General features: G+C 39.7%; 1 long non-coding RNA gene across 2 annotated transcripts in view; it reads left to right on the top strand.

The window, feature by feature from the left end:
• The window catches only part of LOC144207443 (uncharacterized), a 98,489-nt gene that overhangs the window by 17,199 nt on the left and 57,239 nt on the right, over nt 1-24,051 (top strand). For both annotated transcript variants that reach the window (XR_013328661.1, XR_013328660.1), the window contains exon 4: nt 21,002-21,178. This is a non-coding gene — a long non-coding RNA (uncharacterized LOC144207443). The remainder of the gene's footprint in view (nt 1-21,001; nt 21,179-24,051) is intronic.

The following is a 24,051-nucleotide window of genomic DNA, read 5'->3' as shown; positions in this document are numbered from 1 at the left end:
ATGTATTTGTATATATTTTAAATGCGTATTTCCCAATGATTTTTTTAAGGTATGTCAGTTAAATTTAAGGAAAAAACTAAAGAATGTTTTGAAAATGTCCCAAGTCATATGTACGTCGATCATTAGCCGCTGCACGCAATCCAAGCAGGCAGAAAACGTAGTAACGCAATCAACAATGAATGATAGACCACGCACACAGTTTGGATTCATGCACGTCTTATTTGACTTTGAGGAATTTCCATTAGACACCGTCCGCTTCACTTAAATAGATGCTGAGCAGCCTCCAGCACGATCCATTCAAATCACGCTGTTCAGCTTCCCAGTGAACAAAGAAAAAGGAAAAGGAAAAAAAAAACCTCTTCAATCATTATCACTGGCAGAGGATGTGCAAAAGTCTTTCCACAATCTTTTTTTTTCATCTGGCAGGACACAATTTCCTTTTGACACATCTTCAGTAGTCAAGTGTTTTGGGCTGAAGAAAAATCCTTTGTCGTTGAATGTTGTGAGCATTGTGAAATACTGCATATGTCTCTGCGGGCACTCCAATAGGTTTGCCTGCGTAGTCCAATGAGAACAAATAAAAGCTGCCTTTTGTTAAAAAATATTTCAAATTCATTGGAGTGCTGATTCACACCAGGAAGCAGTCGAAGGACAATTGCAGACAGATCTTTATTTCCTAGGGGGGCACTGAAGTTTTTGTTAGTCAGTTTATACCAAACATTCAATTTATATATGATTACAGTTCATTGCCATATGCATTAAAGATTCATAGTAGCTTGCAACCTTCCTGATTTTCTTTCCTGGGGTCGTTTATAATTTTGAATTTTCTAAAAACATCCAGAAAAAGAACATTTGGACTTTCCTGTTGGAATTTCATTTGCATTTTTTGGAAACCCCAAAAAAGAAAGTTAATTTTGACTTCTGGTTTTGGCAGAACTTCTGACATTGTTGCACGATTAAGGCATTTGCATCGCTTCTACTTGTTTTGTTAAACTCTGGTGAGACACTACTTTTCCAAAGTTAATCATCATGCTTCTGCAAAATTATTTCAAATCCATATCACACATGCAAATGCTCCGGCCTGTCCTTACTGTCTTTTAATCGCTATGCACGAGAGGAATATTGACGGACAGTCTCCGTTCGTTCGCGCTCTGACTCATTGGCTTAGAGGGGTGGCAGTGGGGGCTTTTATTGCGCTTGCTGATGCAGTGTACCTCAAACATCAATAGCCGGCAGGCCTAATGAGCCAGCCATTGGATTTCTGTTTTGATGTTGGCGATGTTTGTGATGACGCACTTCATCTTCACTGGCCAATTATGCCCATCATTTCAGATTAAGGAAAAAAAAAGGAATATGTTTTGTCATGCAGCCATTGCACACTTCATTAATTTTACCTTCACAGGCCTAAATGGCTTGTTATTATTTTGGTCATGTTTTATTACAGCAGATCCATTCCAATGTTATTTGCGGGAAAACACAATCACAACTGACTTAATTAGCAACTGCTGTATGATAATTGCAAAGCAACAGACATCTGTCAAATGCTCACCATTTTGTTTGTTTTCTTACCATTTCTGAAAACACAGTACATTCTCAGTTCTATTCTTTTCCTCAATAATTTTCCCGTTAACATAACGTAGTTTATCTTTTAGGAATGCATACCTAAATTAGGAGTGTGACGAAAAATCAGGATGGTGATATACTGCAATACTTTGTATTCCTGTGGGTTATTGATATGCTCTGGACAAGAATTAATGTATCGTTTAATCAAATAGTCACTGGCTCCGACAATTTCTTACTACAAAACTCATTTGTTACCATTGAGGACGTAAAATGTCCAATTGACCTAAACTGGGAGTGTTGAAGCAATATTACAAGATTAAATATAGATTAATATAAAAATAAGATTAATATAAAAATATATTATATCGTATTGTGAGACCTCCAGAGTTTGCCAACCCTTACTGAGATACAAGTGAATGACTATTTTCCTATTTTGCACCATCTTATGACAAAAGGAACCGAATAATAGGTGACTTTTTCTCGGTGGAGATAAGTGAAAACACATATATAGTAGATACGAGCGAATAATATACCATGAATAGGTAGATGTTCACAGTAACAATTTGAAGTGCTATCTCGAATGGCATTCGCAAAGAGCCGCCGACAAAGATGAACTTTTGACGCTATAGCAGCATTGACACAAACGTCAATACACGAAATGTCTTAGCATATTGGCGGGTCTCTGCGGCCCCAATTAGGGTGCTCCGGTCTGTTTCGGCCTCACTTTGCAATTTACCCAGATAAGAAGGGCCACCTCCCGCTTGGGGAACGTCCGCTGTGGTGGTGACGGATTATAGTGACGTCCAGGCAATTTGGAGTGGTTTTCAAGTATTCTACAATGTCATCTAACTAGGTAAATAAAGCACTTTAACCTATGGAAAATCCATAAAATCTAACGTTGATGTTTCTAAGTGTAGTCTGTATATGTTATATTCGAATACTTTCGTCAACATCCTTCATTTCTGAAGGGCTGGACATTCCATCTTGGTTTGGTTGTTTTGAACTCGCTGTCAGGAAAAAGAAGCATTTTTTGATAAGACATTTTTTGAGTAGTTTTATGACGCACCAAGGAGTGTCACTTGGGGTTAGCTGTGAGTTAGGACAGCCCCACCCGCGCCAATGACATTATTTTCTCTAAGGTCAGACATTTCCAGCTTTTATTGCTCTCGGACTTCGCAAAATTACTACTCTACTATCGATTTTGAGTTACTATAGATATGAAATGTAGGTTAGTCAGTGTCCCTTGTCACCTTTAGTGTCAGATGGGGAGGAGTAATACAAGGGAAATAATGAAAATGCTGCTTTCTATCGTGCAGGTTGTCTGTTATTATAAATGAACAGATGTGGAGTGCAAGACATTATGAACATCGATGAACGTGCATTATATGTATTGGGGAAAAAATTCTATCTGTAATCCTAAAGACAATATGCATACCAAATAGTTATTTCTGACATGTATTTTTACGCCTAACATGCATTTTAACAGATATCTTTATCCAGCAGTTAATAAAGCTCTCCTTATTTATTGTATGATAGCATCAGTTTTAGTAGAGAAAAAGGCATTATTTTTGCCATGACCTGCTCAGGACAAACAACACAGGCTGCACTTTACTCTAGTTACCATCGGAATACTGCGGTGCATAAAACTGATAAATGTGCTCATATGATCCAAAACAATGAACTCCCTTTAAACCTAAGCAGAGTGCCGCTGCTTTATGGATGTGTCAGTGGCGGCAAAGGCGAGCGGCCGGGGGTCAGCAAAATGACTTGTGCGTTCAATTGGGCTGCAGCACTTGTTGCACCGGATTCACACTCATCGGCCAAAGAGCGTCGTAAAGACCGGAATATGTCTGACCTTAGACAAAATGATGTGCTTGTAAAAGTACCTAGCATGCAACTGCGTGCCCAAAAAAAACATGTCATGAATTTTGCCATTACCTGTCCTCCTATTCATTCCAGAAAACCTCCATAACACACAAATGAAATGGGAGAAAATCAGTAATGCTCCCGATATGGCACGAAAATCTCTTTGGGAAAGAAATTGTACTTTTTAGAATCTCTTGTTTCCAGGTATTCATTTCCCTACCAAAGATGGTTGCTAGCTATATCAAGTAGCGCTTGCAGCCCTTTCTAAAATCATGACAGGCATCCAATCCTCCTTCTAAAGGGAATTCAAATTGATTTTTTTCTTGTCATGAAACGCATATCCATTCTCATGCAATTTATATTTGTTTTCTTAATTTATTTTATGTTGGATGACTGCAGTTAATAAAAAGCAAGGGAAGATATTTCCAGCACACACTCCGAGCGGAAGTCAAGTGGATGCTACGTGAGGAGGCTTCACATTGTTTGCCTTCATCCTACTTCAAGTGTGAGCAGTACCTTGACAGCCTCTGGCTTCTTCAAACACAAACACACCGGCCATGTTCTGACTTTTCTGCTTTCTGCTGCGTATAACATTCTCTCGGGTCACAGAAAAGTCTCTGTGGAAGCTGGGAGGTTGGAAGGATATGGGCGGGTGGATTTAGAGAGGTTTCTTCTGGGGCATGTGTGATATGTATTTCCTGCTGAACCATCAGGTGGCTTAATCCGCGCCTAACTGTTCTAAGGCAATGCAGTGCACTCGGTTGAACCAAAGGCAAAGGTGGCAGCAAGAGAGAGAGTTTGTGTGTGGGGTGGTTCGTCTCCTGAGCAAAGTGGCTCTGGAGTCAATGTTTCAAACCAACGAGGAGGGGAGAGAAAGGGTGGCATCCTCAGTGGACGCATGGCTTCCAAGTGAGCCAGTTTGCCTGGCTGTCAGTAGACTGCCGACCATCTGGGGGTCGTGGAATAATTGCTGACCTCCATCTGGCCATTTTGTCTCTTCATCTGTCTGCTTTGCGCTTCCTGTTCTCAATTCCGCTTCTGTCAGGGCCAGCCTAGGGTGTAGAATGCCTCTTGCCCATCTGATGGGTTAGTCTCTAGCACCCTGTGACGCTGACAATCCATGATGGCGGCACGGGAACTTTGTGCATACCTAAGCAAAGCGTCCCCATAAAAACTGACATTCTTTATATGCCCACTTTTAAGCCAGCTTTGAAACCACACATATGATGTTTTCTTGTCTCCCCAGTGCTGCATCATAAGAAGGGAAACAATGGAAATTATAAAAAAAAGTATTTACCAGATCATCAGATCAAAGAACTGACAAAGACCAGCATTCTCAGTTTCATGAGCATCCACTCTGTTCTCCCTTCTTTTATTCTCAAATAACAGGCCCAACAATGCTCATTTGTTATCCGACTTTTATCGCAGCAGGAGGCGTTTCGACGCGGCCTCTGGCAAGATTCCGCTCACGCTGCAGTCTTCTGCTTGCTCCCTCAGATAAGCGATCAGGGTTCGAGCGTGATTGCATTTTTTCTGGAAAAGCCATTTAGCAAACACAATATGAGCATGGGAGGGTGAAGGTTGAGTTCTTGCCCTTTGACTGCAAGTGTACAAGTATGACTTTGGTGATTTCATCGTCTCACAATCAGGCGTCAGCGAGGAGGTTGACATGCTGCGTGCAACCATTCTAGTTTGAATGTACCTGATTGTGACAGGCTGGTGGCATGGAGGGAGTAGGATGGGGTGCTGATGGGTAGATGGAAAATAAAACGGGGAGTTTTGAGGCCAAGATTGCAAGATGTTCATGACCAAACCACTAGTAAATGGCAATGGTTCCTTCAACACAAATAGAGTGGGTCCTTGATATTTTTGCATTTCCCCCCAGATTTAATGCTCTACAGTTTTTAACTTTTGGAGACTTCTTAAAATGACCATCCTTCACCCATACTAGATGATTTAGACCAATGATTTTCAAAGTCATTCAAAACACAAAAAGTAGAAATAAAGGAGTGGATATCGGGAAAAGAAATAATGGTTCCCAAATTGTAATTGTATTTAATTGTGTCGTGCCGATTTTTGAAAAAAGGAAGATAAACTACTGAGGCATGAATCTCCTGCAGAATTATTGTTTAAAAAATACTACGACACGCCGTATTAAACCCCAGAAAATGTGCTCTGCGTGTATTCCGCAAACACAAAGAATTATTCTCTCATAACGATTGTCAAGCGAGGGTGCAAGTGCATGGGAGCGAAGAAGCGATAAAGGGGTGACTCTATTTTGGACTTTAAGCCACCCGCTGGAGCAAAAACCACTTTTATTTGTGTCAAGAGTCCCTCAATGTAAATAGAACACATTCCTACTTTTGCTTTCTCCCGAACAAATGTCTTTCTTAGCCTCATAACTCCTTTTCTATCTGCTATGGGTTTACAAATAAAAAAAATAGGCAGGAATGGACGTCATCTCTGTAAATGGCACCAAATGAAGTGTTTCAGAGTTTGTTTTTTTTCTCCCTTGATACCAATTCCAACACCCGGCTGATATATGTATTTGTGTGTGTGTGTGTATGAGAGAGAGTTGAATTTGTTATGTGGCTCTGCTCATATCTCAAACACAGTTATTTTACTCCATTGAAATGAGCAGCAATGCAATTAACCTCATCCAGCAAATTCCCAAAACAACACATTTTTAAATACCGTGTCACCACTTATGACATTAGAGGTCAAATCCATATTATGCAAACATAGCAAATGACCAGACCCAATGTTTCATCTTTCCTTCCTTCCCTTTTGGGCAGAGGAAAAAAAACTTTAGCATTTGCACCACCAAATGACATTTCCCCTCTATAAACAGTCTCAACTGGTTATGTCGTTGTTTAAAATTGACGTTTAAAGTTGTGTCACATAAAATAGATCTTATTCTTGGGAAATTTACCCAAAAATAGAAACTGTTATTTATGAACTATCCTCTAAAAATCCTGAATCTAACATACCCCCAATTACTTTCAAAACACTTTTATAGCAGGGGCTCATTAAAACCCAACCCAAGCTACTTCATTATAGAACAATTTTTAATGTGTTTTTCCATCTAGAATTTTGTACTATTCTATGTATTTTTTTGTATTTACACTATGCAATGTGGTTATTGTTAATGACTTTCTTTAGTTATAATTTTGACTTTGTGAATCACTTTTGTCCTCTCTAATTTAACCTAACAAGGATGGCGACCCGCTTTGCGGAAAGCAGAGGTGGTTACGATGACTTGTTACGCAAGGCGTACGCGTCTGCGGAATTAGTCCGGCTGAGCCTTTTTGTAATCCCGCGTGTGGATTCTTTTACAAATCCTGCATTTAATTAGCTTTCCCCCATTTAGTCACTCGCAGGCACCAGTCTAATTCCCACGTTATTAGCAGCACGGCGCACATTTCCCCCACTACTCCCATGTGCCTCTTCTTCGTCTTTTGTGTAACAGAGTTCCATTCCGCTCCGTTTGTCCTTTTTTGGACGTTCTTGTTCTCTTCTTGGACTAAATTGGATCTTCTCCTGGAGCTATTTTAGCTTTAGAATTAAAATTGTAATTTTTTTTTTAAACAACACTCAACGCTGAGCATTATTATTATTGTAATGCAATTATCAAATATTTTATACCAAAAACCACCACAAAAATACGTCATGCTCCAAGTACTAGAAACATAGAAATTATACTTGAGTACTCGTTGGTGTAATCAATTTTTTTTTTTCTTCAGAACTTTCTATTGTGCATGGAAAAATCCAAATTCCATATTTTATTTTAAGGCTGAACATAGCTTGTTTTAGTTAACCTATTAAACCCAAACCACAAAATAATTGACAGCACGTTTAAATTTGTTGACCTAGGAACAAAACACTACACAATTTCAACCACAATTTGTCATAAATTTGCATCATGCTTCATCTATCAAATATGATTGACAAGGTAAGTAGTATACAATAATAAATATCACTTCTAAATGGTTCTTTGATACAGATGCATTCCATTCCTACTTTTTGCAGCAGTTTTTGTGACCTCACTGGAAAAGTACTTTTATATTTAACCATCTAACCGAGTATCGGTACTCATCACGTGTCATTCTGAACACAGTGAGTGAAAATACTTGATAAAATAGTTATTTATGATGCAAAAGCAACAATGAGCAAAAAGCAATCCCTGCTTTGGTTGGGAATTTTGGTAATTCACAACAATAGGCCTTAAGAGATGAGCACTTAAAACCTTTTGTTGTATTATTTGTCACCCCACAAGTTTTCGAAGGCGACTTTTGGAGTCAGTGACGTTGGCAGGCAACAAAAGGGCAACTTAACTTTCAGCGCAGTAGCACCATTCATGGTTAGGAACACGAGATAACCTTTAAAGTGCGTGCTGGATGAAAAGGCCTGTGTGGAGATGAGGGAGGCGGCGGGGTGGGGGGGTGTTGGTGTGGGCATTCCATACATTATGCCCACGCGGCTATAATTGCACCGTGCTGCAGGCTGTAAAGCAACAATTGGAGGTTGAATGTCGTCAGGCTGTTGTGAGGGCGAATTGAATCCCTGGGCGGACTATTGGGGCATGTGATTCATTTTTGAGTGATCAATGCTAATCAATACCATAGCAAGGGCACATATGAAGCAGATAAATTCATGAGGTTGGATTACAATTATTTCATTATTGTGTTAATACTTGAATCTTGTCTTAGTCATGCATAGTATATATATATTTTTTTAATTTATATATTGCATATACATGCTACTTGATGGCACAGTGGTTCACTTCTGTCCCTGCAAGTGTAGGGTCGATTCCCACTCGGCGGCAGCATAATTCGGAGTGTGAATGGTTGTCTGTCTCAGGTTGTCAAGTGGCCGACTGCCGACCAGTCCAGGGTGTAGCTTGCCATTTGCCCAAAGTTTGTTGGGATAGGTCGCAGCAACCCTTGTGAGGTTGCTTGGTCCGGATGATGAATGAATGAATTACAGAAGATATACTTTTTACCATTTTTAATGTCAGCGTGTGTGTTTGTTGTTGTTTAAACCCCACAATACGACAAACAAAGAATCCCATTTTAGTGCTGCCAGCTCTAATGCACCTTCAAAATGACTCACGAGATGTTTCATATAAAGGTAATTAGTAATGTGTTTAAAGTGATGCCCTCGACACTGTTCAAGAACCCCCCATCCCTCCTCACTGCCTTCAAATTGTGAGAGCACTTGGGCGACTCAGAGCAGTTTTATCAATCAAGTGTAAATAAGGCTGTTTAATTAATAGGCGGCCCAAGGCCAACTGCTACTATTTCTCTTCAGCTTCAGTTGATGGAGGGGTGCTGTGATGAATGAGCCCAACCGAAAGATTTAGGTGGGTGTGGAATGTTCTTCAGCATTTGCTGCCTAATTGACAGAAGTCTACCCGCTGTGCTTCACCTGGAACTGATTTTTGAGGAATGAGCGTGAAAACCATACATTTTATTATGCCTCATATATTTGGGATAACTGCCAACTCATAGAAATACAGTTAAGGGAAATCATGTGCATCTATTTCATGTTTTTTTTCTTTCTAAAAATACTACATCAATAGCAGATTGTTGTCCTTGTTAACAAAGCTAAAATATGTCAATCCTTGTTTGTTACTAGAGCCAGTTTTAAAAGAAATTGAGTGAATATTTAACAGACATTGTTAAACAGCCTTCTGTTTCCAAAACAAAACATCAGTCATGTTGTAATTTTAGGCACTCATATTGGTTCGCATTTATGTGAGCCTCTGAGGGAAACCATTGCTATAATTATACCCAAAATGAAATCTGCGATGTATTATTTATTTGTAATCACCACTTAATCCAATAGTGTTCCACATATAGCTTATGAGTACATATATAGCAGTAAAATTATATCATCAATGAGATCTAGTTTCCAACCAGAGTCCATCAGGTCTTGACCAAGCCAAGATAAAAAGTATCAAGAGGCAAAAAATGGTATCAGTGGAAGACAAGTTTCAAACAATCATTACTTCCAATTTTGTTTGTAGTCGAAATGATGGCTTTTTTCTTCTTCTCCCGCATGGGCTTGTTTAAGCTCGCCGGGGTTGCAAATGGGGAAATAGAAATCACATCTGCATAAATTTTCCTGGCCTCCGAACAATATTACGTTGTTAGATTAATTGAATATTAACAGCAGGTGTTTTGTAATCTACTCTTGCAGTGATCGAGCGACTGCACTGTTAAACACTACATTAATCTGAATGCTGCGCTCTTGCTTTACGGATGTGTCTTCACCCTATTTATAAACATTAAATGGCCTTGATTTGCTTTAAGTGTTACATGTCACGAGGAGACGTAAAAATGTCGCGTAAATACTCCTTCTCATTAGTTCATTGCAAGCGCTAGCATTAGTCTCTGCGGGGGGGGGGGGGGCAAATAAGGAGACATTAAGACTTTAAGATGGGACCTCGATTCAATCAACATTTCGTATAAATGTATGAATTACAGCTTCTCGGGGTTCAGTCACACCCAGTAAACCTTTTTGAATTTAAAGTAATTCTATCATGGCTTGGTTGAAGGTCTGTTATTTTGAAGATCCGTGCAGATACCGATACTAGGAACACCAATAAAAAACCTTGAAATAGTCACAGGCCTAATTGGTGCACAAGATCACACAGTGCAATTAAGGAGGTGGCTCATCCTCCTAGTTATTCACAGTTCCCAATGTTTAGACTTTAGATAAATGGTGAATCACACAGTGGAAGTGAGCCGACACACTGAAGGATTGTCTCATTTATTTTGTCCTTTTGAGAAAAGCAAAGTGTCTTAATGGTGGTGAAGAAGCAAAATAATCAAAAGAACACTGGAGTCACGCAATAATCTACTCTGTCGTTATGGAATGTTTTGACAATAAGATAATGATGCATGACAGATAAAAAAAAGAAGTGTCGCTAAGTTCAAAGATAGTTGTTTGTGATGATTTGGGGTGGCAAAGGCAGTGGAGGTGAGACCAAAACACAAAAATAATCAGCAGGAATCTGTCAGAAGAATTATTCACAGTGAAAACGGAGCCAGATGATGAAATAAGTCAAGTAATGAATCTTTTTTTATGTCTCTTTCAATGGGCCAGAGGTTGCAGGATATGATAATTACTCTTTTGAAACCCTCATATAATATTGCAACATGAGTTTGAATACTCGTGCTGCCTTTAAACCTCAAGTCAATCCCCAAACCGATGCATTTTTGTAAGTGCGGATTTGACCTAGTAGGGGTAAAAAAATATATTTACATATTTCCTGCATAATAAGCAGGAAATACATGGCAACCGCCACAGTTTGCCCACAATGCACAATGCCCACCTCCCAGCCCTTTTCTAATTACAAAGTGTCTGCTAAGACTGCTGGAAACACAGAGGCATCATTCTGCTTCAGTGAATGTGACAGCCCATTCCCACATATTCCCCTTTTACACGGTAGACGCAGATGTATGGCGTTGAACAAAAACCTCCAGCTTCAGCAATAAAAGCTTCGCCGACTTGACGAGCCGCCCGACTTTGGCGGCGAGGAGAAACAGCTCTCTGGGCCTTTTTTCCTCGTGCGACTCAATCAAAGTCAGGGAGGCTGACGGGGGAGATTGCTAAGCGTGGGGTCTTTACGACACTTTGGTGTCAGACAGCCAAACGCTGTGTTGAACTGAACAAGGAACATAGACATGAACTGGACCAGTGTGTTTAAGAAAAAGGAAAACAATAAATAAAAGATAGTTTGGAGGCAAATAAGCATTTTTACATACTTTGGCACCAAGAAGTACACGTGTTTTCCCCACCTGATTCCAAATTTTGAGGTTTGGGTTTGATTTTTAGGCCCTTAATCGGAATTCAAAGCCCGAGCCTTCTCTTAAACCCTTATCCAAAAAGTAGTATTTCAAAAGCACAGCACCAAATGAAGTTCATTCCCTGCTTCTGCCCTGCTTCAATTGGAATGCTATCTTTTGGTGATAAACTTATTGGAGGGTAGGAATCTTGGCCACATTTCATCTTTTAAATGCCAATTGGCAGCCTTTGATGGTGTTTGACCTTCAAGCCAGTGTGCAAGCTACATTCTGGCTTGACTACTTTCTTACCCTTCCTTTAGGAATCAAACCCGGGCCACGACAACGGCAGCGGGTCACTCAGACCAATGTTCCCCCACTGGTTATTACTTCTTAAATGCTCACCATACATAATTGAGTAACTCAAACCCTGTATTTGGTTTGAAACCCTAATTTTCAAATTAAAGCTGCGATTGTAAACACTAACCCTGGCTTGAAACCCATTGTGTTTTCCTCTGCCAAGGAACACACTCGCCAATGTGGTTCTACACACTGATCCTAAACACCCTGTCAAGCATTAACCGCTCGCGTGGGCTCCCGTGATTCACAGCGAGACATCCGCCATTGAAAAATAAAGCACTCAATCGCAGGCCCCGTAATGCGTGTGGGAGGCTGTTTAATCCACAAAGAACCTCATAAAAGAAGATGGCGGCGGTAGGAGTACTGACTCAGCATAGCACAACTCCAACAATTGTTACTGTTTTTATTGTACGATGACAGTATCCCGTCAATTCAGCAGGTGCCTTCCATAAACAACATAGTTGTCAGTGAGAATCTGATCGCAGACATAATCATTGATAATGTCCATGGATATCACATTGTTGTCTGTAAGCCCGTCTGCCGGTTTTATGCAATGGTATCAACCTCTCCTGCGACTGGCTATAAGTCTGTTATGTGTTTTAGGTTTTGTTCACTTTGTATCACACGCCACATCTGTCGTGTAATTCCTAACAATTCCTCAAAACCTCACCCATTTTTCTTCTTTAATGCTAAATTGCTGCACACTCACTCGAATGTAAAATAATTGTAGTCATAGCTTAATCAGAAACTGCTTAACTCATTGTCTGCCATCAACACCACATTAGTGCCACAGATTAAGGAAAAAAATAGAACTGTCATTTTTAATATTCTATTAAAAAATGAATGTACTAGTATGGCCTACTTGAGATTAAATTGGGGTTAATGTGGCCTGCGGACTTTAATTAGTTTGACAGCCATGATTCAACCACACTGCAAATTATTATTTCAACGTCAACATCCAACACAACCATTTATCCATTCATTCATTTGTCCTTCCATGCATACATCCATTCATGATAGTATTATGGTTCCGATACATACCCTCTACTACCAACCCAATCATTCATCAGACCTAAATATCCATGAATCCATTTGATCACTACTCAAAAAAAAGATAAAAAAACCCATTGCAATCATCCCTTGCATCAGGTCAGGATGACACTGCAACTACTTCTCACTATAATAAGAACATTTCTCATCCCAGCTATTTCATTACCACTGCAGCCGTCACACCTTTGTCTAAAAGTGACTTTTTGAGCAGAGTTTTTTGCTCGACAAAGCAGATTGCTGCGGCAAAATAAGAGCAGTCGCCGCCTGGCTTTTTAAAATGAGGCTGAGGGAACGAGGCCCCGCCCCTTCGCCATCCTTCACCTGTGAGGCTTGAATGCTGATCGACTCCTCACACAAAATGTGTCTGCCCGATTTGGCCAGCGACATGAGTACCATTGTTAGCCACATACGGACACAGACAGGTGGGCAACCTCCCCCACTTTTACCTCGTGAGAGAGGCTGGGGAGTGAACACATTTGACCAGAAAGCACATTATCACTCTCTTCAAAAAACACAAAAGAGTGATCTTTGACATTGTGCAATGTAGGGAGGGCACAGTCCTTGAACCTATCACACACACATACACCATACACTTACATACAGAGAAGAAATATTGAGCAAATGTAGTCAGTGTTAAGAAATGTAAATTTAAAGGCACACATCTGTATTCAGGTCAGTGCAGCGCTAAAAGCAGACACATCCATGTAGATAATTGCTTTGCATTAGACACTCCTTTAAAAGCAAGCGAGCAAGAAAAAAAAAGAGGCAACAAAGAGAGTACTAGTTCCTCTTCAATTCCTTGATCTGAAAGTGGCTCGATCACCCAATCATGGCCTCTCAGCAGTACTATTTAACAATAGAAATGGGAATTTTCCACATAAAACTGCAGTTTCTCAAACAGTAGTACGAGAGTTGTCTTTTGTTTTCATTGGCTGTCATTGACAGTGATAGATCTCCAATCCATTTAAACAGCAGGGTTGCCATTGAATGAATATAGTCTTTCAGTGGAACCCTCACACTTTAAATGGTTTGTATTTCTACTACTGATAGTCATTTAAATCCACAGCAGAATCTTGGAAAGATCCATATGGTTTGTGGTGTATCATCTTTTTCACATTGATGAGCAAATTGTCAACGTTTTTGACCTACCAGTAGTCTCGGTTAGTCCCACCATCCATTTTTAAGAAAATATATATAATTAAATAAATATGTAATTACTATACGGAATAAGCCTCATTCACTCTGCTGACCTCACTTAGACTACTTATTTATTCATTTCTTATGTATTAGTTATTTCTTTCTGTCTGTTGTTATTTGTGCACTATGTGGTGAAAGATTTAAATGGAATTATACTTGTATATTGACAATATAAGCATTCAATTCAATAACACAACATTTCTCTCAATTCAACCAGCCCACAAAAAAAACTTGATTTGGTTATTCCATCCACTTTTGCATAGATTCATCCATCCATTCATGATCTCTCCATTGGTTATTCAGCAACAAATGTAAAAGGGCAGAGGAAGAAAAAACATTGTGCATTCTCAAGTCCTTCCATCTATTAGCAAAGAATCCGTAAGGCCATATATATATATATACTATAGGTCCATGAAATAATTCCTTTATAGGTGCAAACATCTACTTCTTGCTTAATAAACCATCCATATCCTCCTGACGGTTTACCAGTAGTTCAAATTTATCCTCTATAGAGGACATTTGTAAACCTAAATATCCCCTACCCAGTCCAGCCAATCGCATTAACTCATTTTGTGCCCTATAGAGGATATTCAGAGCTTTCCAATCATACCAAATATATTTTGCAGTATTCCAAATAATTCGAATAGGTTGGGGAATTTCAAAATAAATGTGATAGGACAACATTTCTTCCTGGTACTCAAGAGGATATATGTGTCCTCATTTGACCATTAATCTATCCATCTTGCTGGCCATTGTTCGAGCCTTCTCTCATCTACTTCAAGTCCATTCATTGGCCATTGAACCAACTCTAATAATAATTCATCCATTATTCAATGCAGAACATTTATTACACTTCATCGCTTCAGTCATCATATTCATTCATTCAGCTGAAGTTCAGCATGCACATTGCCTGTTTTTCACTGTAGCTTGCACTATATCAAAGTATTGACAGCATATCGATACTTGATGCATTCCCGGCGAACCGAATGGAACGCAAGGTACACTTGCCCTTACAAGCGTTGCTGGGAAAAGCTTAGCTGTTTCTCATTGAGCCTAATTAAACTTTTAATTGCCTGGTGCAAAAAGACAGACTTGGCATCAACCAGGGCTAGCCGTGAAGAATTAACACAAACAAAAACTTAATAGATGGCGGCACTTGAACATAATTGCTTCTAACCAGACACGTCATCCACGTTTTTCGGCCAAATTACTACCCTGGACAGCCAAATCTTTTGCAAACTATACAGAAATCGTACAATTCATTCTTTTCTCTCACTGCCACAGAATAGTTTGTGTTGTTATACGTGATTTGATTCTTATTAAGAATGTGACAGATTATTGATATGTTGACATATTGGATACGTTTTTTCTGGTAGATTATCGCAGATTGATTTCCTGCAATTGGCTGGCCACAAAATTAAAGGCATTGGCTGACAAACAGTTTCGTGTGTACCTTCCTTTTTGCTCATAGTTTGCTGAGGTGGACTCTAGCAGATCATATCAGTGCAGGAGATGTAGTGTTATTTTAGAATGCTTATTTTTTGTCTAGTTGGGCTCCTTCCTATCTGCAGTCATTCGTGGTAGCATGTGGATTTTTGCAAATCGTTTCTTTCCTTTTTTTCCAACAGATTATATGTAGTTGTCTTTGTGAAGGCAGATTTTTCCAACTTTTGTGATGGGCTTCATTATTTTGCATAGCAATACTCAGCGTTGCAAGCAGTGAACTGATATAGTTTGCTGCACTTATGTCAAATTACAGCCTGATTTACGCGATACGGCTGGGTGCTTTCTGTTCAGGGGAAAACCGAGAGGATCTTTTTCTTTGCCTTGTCAGAACGTCACGAAATATTCACACAGATCCCCTTTTATAAATCAACGGTAGGGGAGCACAGCTGGATAGTGTGATCAGAAAGGTAGCACTTGGTTAACGATAACCGGGTCGCGGCTTTGGTTGTACACCAGAATCCGACTATCTCTGTGAGCCAGGTCAAAATATAATTGATAGCATGCGAGTTCAGTCCTTGACAAGCCTCTCCTGCTAGCCGCCGATATCTGATGCAAAGTGAAGGGGACGTAGAGGGGGGGATGAGGATGAAGAGGAAAGCATTGTGGGTGGGCCACCACGGTGGCAGCTTCTCCCGTGCCTCGCCAGGGCTCAGTATTGCTCTGTCTCTTCTCATTAGGAAGCTAATGCGACTGTCTGTTCTCATAGCAGAGAGCAGCTTTTCTTCTTTTTTGTCTCCCTTGTCCTCCTCCATTTTTCCACCACCTTTTTTTTTCTTCATTGCACTAATCTGTACGGTGGCAGCGGATGATAAGACACCACACATTCACTTAGTCTTCTTCGCACCGCAAAAGGATGTAAGGGAAAGTTTTCCAGGTGTTTCTATTCTTTGTTTATTTCTCTATCTCCAGAGTTCCTGTTCTTCTTTCTTGCGAGGGAGGGAGTGTTCCGTCAAGGCCAAAGGAAAAGGAAAAAGATGGCCCCCAACTTAGTTTAGGAGTCATAAAGTAGCCCCACATTCTTTGAAGATCACAAAATATTGGAGCTTAGATGGGTATTGTTTGATACAGAGGCGTAAATAAAACGTGTTTTCTCGAAACCGTTGGCTACAATTTTAGACGCGTTCTTATTTGTGGGGTTCAGGCATGTTCAACTAGACCTTGAAAGAAAAATCAGAAGAGGGCACTCATTTAACTGATTGGTTGCCATTGTTGGTGCTAAAGGTCCAATCAGTTTTACGTTGGGAATGGGAAAGTACAATTTTATTGTCCTGGAGAGTTGATTTTACTTCCATCCCTGTTGTCCCATCAGGTCGTCTCCCACCGACGTGGATGGATTTGACTTTTAGAGGGAGTCATCAGATTTATAAGCACTTTAAGGTCTGAGCTGATCTCAGTGAAATCCCTCCTGCAGACACAGCTCACCGTTCTCCTGAGCTTTCCCACTAGCTCCATTGCAATATTACAATAAGGGAGATTTATCTCAGCGTATGTCATTGCCTTGTGAGTTTAAATCCCTCATCCCTGCCGTCTTCCGTTAGCTTTTACTATCTGCCCATTTTAAAAAAATATATATATTTGGGCATCTCCCTTTTTAAGACTAGTTCCTTGTATGCCGTGCTGCATTTTTAAGTCATTTTATTTAGAATTTTAAATCGTATACATGTGCCTTTCCTTACCTGTTCTTGAATTTCAAGGTCATGGTGTAGTACAGGAATATTTAAGAGTTTTTGGACTTTAAACACTTACTGTTTTCCTGTAGTTTGAATCCTGTGACTTAAAGTCCAGTGTTGCTTATAGTTTCAAAATGTTGAATTATCAATATTGAAAAAAGCTGGATACAGTACATGAGTGCAAAAATATCAATATTCATATGACAGTTTAGTTTTAGTGGCTAAATTCTATTTTGTGCTGCTCTTGATAGTAATGTAGTGATAAAAAATGTAGGATACACATGGGTAAAGTGTGCGCTTAGAGAAAAAAAATAATGAAGAAAAACTAAATAAAACTGCAATGATTCCGCCGAAGCTCACAGCACTCGACTTATCAGTTTAGTTTCCTGCCAAGAACAAGTTGTTCATATATTTTTTCCCCCCCTTTTGCTCGGGGTTTGTTTGGGGAGCGGCAATCTTCATGATCGCTGAACTGGAATTTCAATGTAATTTCTGAGCTTAAGCAATTCAATCCTGGAGCGACTGTCTGCACGACTCTGGGCTCTCATTTCTGATGTGATGGAGAGCGAAAAGCCAGAGATGCTCGCTCGAGCACTCCACGCAACTTGTGGAGCGCCTACGAGTGACAAAGAATTTCACACTGAAAGGAGCTTCAATATATTGTGAAGCCACATTGTCATTAATCGCTCAACCATCCATTTAGGCAGCCCGAATCCAATTTGTGCCCAGTGAGGAAGGTATTAAATCAAACGGGTATATACAATGAGACTTGTGCAGATAGTGCGCCTCAGCTAACATTGTCGCTTTTTTTTCACCTAAACACTCTGGGACTTCATATTGAAACAGTTGTTATTTGAGTATTTTTCAATGTTTACATATACATTTGTCTTCAGCCTATATTAACTAAATCTTGAAGATAAGACTTGCCTAACTTTTGTTTTTGCCCTTTCTTACAAAAAGCTTCTGAATCAGAAACCAGCAAAATTGTTGAAATTAGATGATGTAAAGCACATTGAATTACTTTGTTGCACATTGGATTTTCCTTTCCCTGCCTTGCCTACCTTTTACTTTACTATTTCCATTGCTGCTAATGATAAGACATTCACTTATTCATTCATCATTCCCTCTTATCCTCAAAGTGGCAGTTGCATCACAACCTATACATGCGAGGAGACCGTTTTGTTTGCCTGCCAATCACAAACATAATAACAATCATATTTATTTTGCTATGGCTTACCATGGAACAAAATCTGTAACATTTTCATGCACTACACTGCAAGTCACGTATTTGCGTTTCCTCCTTTGCCTTTCATAGCAGAAAATTCAAACAAGTGACTGATTTGCTTATTTACTCCCAATTTGTTCCTTGCCGGTTGTTATTATTGGATTTGTGAACAGAGTTTTGCCCTCCCAGCACACACAAAGAAAAAAAAAACTAAATTTATGATTCCTTTTCTCTTTCTACTCTTCACCTGAGGGTTGAGTCAATGACAAATCTGTTGGGGCGTAAAATGGATATTTTACATATCTTTCAGAGAAGAAGAGGGTTTGGGAGCTGTGTGGAATTAATTCAATGATAACTAAAGCTGGTGCACTCTCCAAACTCTGAAATGTACTTTCAGAAATAACAATACGTGTATTTATTTATGTATGTGTGTGTGTACACGTTGGTATAGCCCAAAATTTGACATGATCTCCAAAATGCCAGGTCACCACCGCCATTACTCTACGGGGAGGCTGGGGGTAGTGTTGTGTTTTCCGTCTGGCCGTAAGACGTAGTGGATCAAAGCATCATGGTCGGATGAGCAGAATTGAAAAGACAGGTGCACCGCATCTTGCTCTCTAGGTTGTGCACTTTCTCCTGGACTTCGTTTTAGGTGTGTGCACATTTGCGCGTCACTACTATTTCTCTGTTCACAAGAAGATGCTTCCCAGACATCAGATTCTTTTGAAGGTATGGGTTATTTACCTTTGGGGACGCAGTTGAGGACATCAAATGTAAATGAATAACTGGTAGCATTTAACTCATTGGCTCCTACTTCATTAAGACTCGGAGGGCTTGAAAGTAAGTCCAAGCTTTTTTAACTGGTATGGATAAGGTTCTTACATCTGCCTGTTCATAATTGATTGGTCAACTTTTGGTGTCAATCGCATGTCATTCATTGCCAGAAGAGTTGCACCGATCCTGTAAATAAGCTACATAGATAATTTGCACAACATAGGAAATGTTTTTTTCTTTTTGGGCAGGTGAAACATCAATAGTTTATAAACTTTTTATTGCCTGGGAAAACACACACTGGCTGAGCAGAACTTTGTGATGGATTGCCTCACAATTCCCTGATCAGCTTCTTGCTGACAAATGAACATGCTTTTCCAATCAAGTGGACACATTTGACAGATTAAAAAGTAAGAAAAAGCAACATTTAATTGCTTTGCTTCTTTTAGTAAAGCTAAAAAACATGATAAACACCTGAAGTCAACAATGTACACTTTGGCTTATTCTCATGTGGCAGGATTTGTAAAGTATTGAATTGAAGTTAGAGTAAACTGTGAAAGGAAAGACTCAACTTCCTTTACTTGGTGAGAGGAGTTGGGTGGCAATCTTGTCTGGCCTCTGGACCATTTTAAGTGGGCTGAAAGGCCATTTCCTGTTTTCTTTAGTGCAGGAAGCCAAGATCATAAGTCAGGGGGGTACGTTTAACTTGCGTATGCATTGTTGCTGCAGCTTCACACAGTCTGACACATAGGGAATGATGTTAATATAGTTAGCCATTGGTCTGGAAACTTCCCTGAAATGTTGACCCACTCCCACGATACATATATTGGAACACTAGTGTGCACACTATTGTATATACTACCATTTTCTTCTGCTCTCCTTGAGGTTTTGCTTTTTGAAGCGCAAGTAGGGCGGAATAAGACTACTATTCCAGAAAGTTATGTTTATCTCAAAGTGGGATGTCCTTGAAGTCATAGAAATTGGAGTTTGAATAAAGCATTCACACTTTTAGATGTCAAGGAAAACCTCAAATGTACTTCTAACACGTTCTTTTATACACAAAGTTGAATAAGGGTTAAGTGGTTTAAAAAAATGCCATGCCAAAATGATACCTGGCTTGTCTCATCTTTTTTTTTGTGAATTTTCAACGAACTAGGAACCTGAAAAGTATACTATACAGTGACAGAATAATGTTGGGCCTCATTGCTTGGTGTGTGGCGGCTCCTCCTCCAACAATCTAACATGGAAACATTAGCAGTAGGCTTATTTATTTTAGCACTGACCTTTTGAGCTCAATCCTGATTTTACTGGATTGAGTGAAGGGGGCACTGCTTAGCCGACCGTAGCTGTGGTGATGGTTTGCTTTCCAACATTTCTCCTGAAAGCATCTGGAATGGTGCCCCTTGCATCAGGCAGGTCTGCCGCACCGTGCCAAGTAAGCTCATTAGCACGGCTTCATCATGTGGCTGTTTCATGTTCGTCATTCGGCTGACCTTTTCTTCGGAATGCCGGCAGCTCCTCTGCACTCAGAGTGGGTCCAATATTGTGTTCCTGTCACTCCGATGTGCCACTTGGGCTGGAGATTGATGCGCTTCGACTCTGTCAGGCAGACGCGCTTTTTTGTGTGTGGTGGTTGGTGGCATCATTGAAAAAAAAAAAGAAAAGAAAGGCAGGCCTTTCAATCTGCCGGTGATAATGGTTTCCGATTTTTAAAGTCTGTAGTTTTTCTGGCTGTCTAACTTGGAAAGTGGATGTACATAACACAGTATAACTACATACTTCATTCTACTCAGGTAGAAATTATTTTCACCTTTTTTTTCTAATGACTCTTGTCTACTTACAGGAGTGTGACTTTAGCAATGTGTCTGTGCTTTTATTTTGGTACAAAGTCCATGTTCTTTTGCCACCTCTGTCAAATGACCATTAATTCAAATAGCAAATGTGTATTTTTAGTCTAGCTTCCGGACAGCAATCATGCTCTTTTCTTGTTCCCTTTGTTGTAGAAGCCTAAGGAAAAGACTGGGGTACTAACTGGAGCTCCCGCATCAAGATGTGGCGCCAACTGGGACATGTTCACCCCAGTGTGACCCAAATATCAGCTCTGCTTCAGTCTGATACCCTATCATCTGTACAAATCTTTCTACATTTTTGATCCCTGCTGAGCTGAAGCCACACCTTAGGTAAGTTATATTTTCATATTCATTTTAAATGCAACTAAATAGATGTGAATAATAATAGGAATGACAAAAGATCCACTCAATGTGTCAATGTTGGAAGCTTATTGCCACAAAAAAAATTCTTTATTGTTGATAGTAATGCACATCTTAGATGATGCAACAACATACAATGCGCTGTAATAATAACAAAGACTACAAAAGAAACAATGAGACCCAAACATTATGTATTGTCTTTGTCATTGTTACACAATAATGCACACAATGCTATTGTGTCAAAAACACAATGGAAAAAAGGTAAGTTTTATGGATTACTGCAAGAAAATTGGTAACTATGGTAACTATGATGAATTCAACTCAAATTTAAACGTTCATTTTGGACAAAAATACCCATGTAATCACTGTTTGCTATGTTTTGTTTTTCCATACATGTTTCATGGAAATATCCATTTGACTATTGCTTTAGTATACTATTACCATTGGCAGTTGACAGGCTACCTGACCACTATTTTACTTAGATAATTAGACAGATCTGCTCACCTACAAAATAACCTTCCTTTTGAGAACATATGTGCTCTTCCACTTGGAAAATAGCAACCGCACACCTATTATGAACTAGGGCTGAAAGGAAAGTAATCAGTCAAGTCGGACCGTAATTGAGATGGCTTTCAAGAGACGAGGACATGAGGGGCGTCGCCTTGACACCCTCTCGCTCTCTGCTGTATCCCGTCATGTCTCCAACCCCGACGCCGTGACACAAAACTGACCCGTGATGCATGGGCTACATTAAAGCCGCTCTCGTGTCATCTAGCAGTCAGGGACAAAGGAAAGCCTGGCCAAACCGGATTAGTGGCGAACAAAGCGGCTAATAAAGTTTAGTGGTCTGCGACGCTGTTAGATGGCTGGCTGCAATTGCTTGGATGCCAAAAAGGTCATGTTTAAGATGGCCGTGGTTTTCCTTCAAATGCAGTTTTTGTTATTTTATTGTGTGAAAGCACTGTGACACCCCCCCTCTGTATCCACTGTTGTAAATATACAATTTTCTTGGTAGAGCCCAGAGTGGCCTTTTGCTTATCTTGAAAGAGTGCTGATAACATTACCGGAAAAGTCATCTTGTCACCGGATAGATTAAAATCGAGAGTGTTAGTCTGTTTACGACTGCACACATTGTGTTCACTATGTAATATTAGGCAAGCATAATGGCCTAGTGTGATTAATGTTGGTTTGGATGAAAGTCAAATAGATGAGGAATTGTAAACATTGTGGATTTATACAAAATGAGTGCTATTCTGATAATTTTGTGTCCACAACGAATAACTTATTTACTACATTTGATTGGTAGCTTCTAAAGTAGGGTAGTAATCTGAAACCTGTAGATGACACTTGGAATTGCATAGATTCACACGACTTGCAGGAATTACCTCAGCTTGTCACAATCCAATTAGGTCGTTTGTGTTTTGCTACGGATCAGCTCAACTAGGCTTCTTCTTTGACTTTCAATTAATTTGTCTGGGTCCTGGCAGCGCCAACGACCGGGCTGAACTTCTACGTTGTTTTTACCTTGGCACAATCTTGAGAGGAATTTGAAAATATCGCCTGCACATATATTAAAATGTCAACATCTGAGATGATATATGTTCAAGTTTGGGAACATCATTCAGTGTGTTGTGGGAAGGAAGGAATTCAACGTTTTACCTTGAGACATCTCCTAGAGTATTTTACCTGCAGATAAATAAATGACTTAGAATATTGTTTTCCCTAGGAACATACTGTATCTACTCCTTTACTTCTTGAACAAGCAATACCTTCCTGTAGATTTTTGGTTGCCTCCTATTAATGTTGGGGGATTTCTAAGTCACTTCCTTGTTAACTCTTTTGCGCTGGAATAGCACTCAATACTTGGAGCTGGTATTTTTTTGACAATATTCATATCACAGCAATCAAATATTATTTTTTTTCATTTCAGAAATATCTGAAATCTATTTAGTAGTATCACTCTATTTTTCTAACATGCAGTAGTAATGAAATCTTTAGCTAGGGAAAGCATCCTTAGTGGACATGTTTATTCCCAGACAGGCTCTTTACTCATTTGTATCTTATGTCGTCAGTGTCCTTTAAACCAGAGTGCTACTTTACCACCCCTAAATCCAAGCAGCGGGATGAAAATCTCTCTTGAGAGGAAGCACGCTACATCACTTAAAGTGTAATACTGAAAATCTCTTGTGATGAGCCCTGCAACCAATGCTGCAGAGGCCGATATGGGTGGTGGCCCACTTTCCTTTTGGCTAATTAGCTTGGTGACAAGTCCGACAGCAGTCACAGTCGCATCCCGTTTGCCCTCAGCCTCCCCCCCCCCAAACCTTCTGCTCGACCTCACTCATCTGCTTTGTTTTTTTTCTCTCTCTCTTTTTGAGAAACTGAAAACACTTTTTAAATATTGTGGGTCTTTTAGAATTAATTTCAGAACAGTAAGTCTGCTCACATTTTGTCTATTTCCATTCTTAGGAAAGTAGGTTGGCAAATGGTGATGAAATAACTTGGCAGATTTGGTTAGTTACAGGTAATTAGTTTCTTCTTTCAGCTTCAATCCACATTGAAATGAAATTCACAAAATGGAATACTTGAGTACCCACATGGCTTATCTCGTAGGAGTCTGCCAAAATGTATTCTTTTTTTAGCTTTAGCAGACAGCCAAGACATTTTAATTATGTGTCACAACTTCCTTTTTTTTGTTTTTGTAATGTTCCTCAATGATTTCTTCATCCAACCTTAAAACCACAAGATGCTCACTCACGAGCACAACACGGTTTCTGTCAAGATAGTTGTGATGAAACATCCCTCTCAATCAGGTTCCACTGATGCATGACGTGTTCGCTTAA

Source organism: Stigmatopora nigra, chromosome 14 (assembly GCF_051989575.1).
Source record: "Stigmatopora nigra isolate UIUO_SnigA chromosome 14, RoL_Snig_1.1, whole genome shotgun sequence".
Taxonomy (NCBI): domain Eukaryota; kingdom Metazoa; phylum Chordata; class Actinopteri; order Syngnathiformes; family Syngnathidae; genus Stigmatopora; species Stigmatopora nigra.
This window is presented reverse-complemented; position numbering and strand designations above follow the sequence as displayed.